Source organism: Protopterus annectens, chromosome 1.part1, assembly GCF_019279795.1.
Source record: "Protopterus annectens isolate FY-2018-M chromosome 1.part1, PAN1.0, whole genome shotgun sequence".
In the NCBI taxonomy this organism is placed as follows: domain Eukaryota; kingdom Metazoa; phylum Chordata; order Ceratodontiformes; family Protopteridae; genus Protopterus; species Protopterus annectens.
In genome coordinates, this window is record NC_056726.1 from 1,417,026,952 (window position 1) to 1,417,027,778 (window position 827).

The 827-nt window shown below is 42.0% G+C and overlaps 1 pseudogene; it reads left to right on the forward strand.

The window, feature by feature from the left end:
* The first annotated feature begins 239 nt into the window (after window positions 1–239).
* On the forward strand, window positions 240–345 carry LOC122817092 (annotated as a pseudogene).
* Window positions 346–827: the final 482 nt, after the last annotated feature.

The window sequence follows — 827 nt, forward strand, 5'->3', positions numbered from 1 at the left end:
ATGATATGTGAAGAAGTGAGCTATCTCTGGATTCAAATCAGAAAAAAATGTCTTACGTAATTCCCTGAGATAGGAATATGAAGGAATTGTTAAAGGTTTTCATGAGTTATTAGGGAAAGCGCCAATTACCCTGATTTGATTGTCAGTGGGAGGACAGGAATAAGCTAATGATGGCTAAAAGGTTAGTAAGCAGGGCATTTATAGCAATGAGACAGGCAGAGCTGGGTCAACACCAGAGAAGGGGATACCACGATCAAGAAGGTAGTTTCCCAAGGATGCTGCTCTTCCATAGCACACTTAGGTTGGGTTGACCCCTGTGATTTTCCCCAAATATGGGAAACACAACTCATCTATAATGGGGGACTGCAAGATACATAAAGGGAATTTGTATATCAGCTGCCAAGATATGCTACAAAATCTAGAAAATTTAAACTTTTGTCTGAAAGTGTCTGCACAAATTTTTATATACTGACTAGACTGTGCAAGATGCTCCTTCAAGCAGGCCTCACATGCTGAGAGTTTGACTGTGGTGTATGTGAGACACAGGAGCATATAGTCTGATCTTGTTAGAGGTGGAGTACATTTAAACTGGAGTCACAATGATTATCCAATGTGCTTGGTAAGGCACTGATGCTTAGCAAGCCTTTTATATTCCAAGGATCTGACAAATCAGCAGAGCACCTCACTGTCCCTCCAAGAGAAATCTCGATGAGTGGATGGGTAATAGAATGTTTTCCTGGGGATCATTTCAGTGGGTCTATTTGATAGAGGCACTGGGAACTAACGTCAGGTGGCACAATGCCAGGGCACTTCTATGGGCTAGGTTT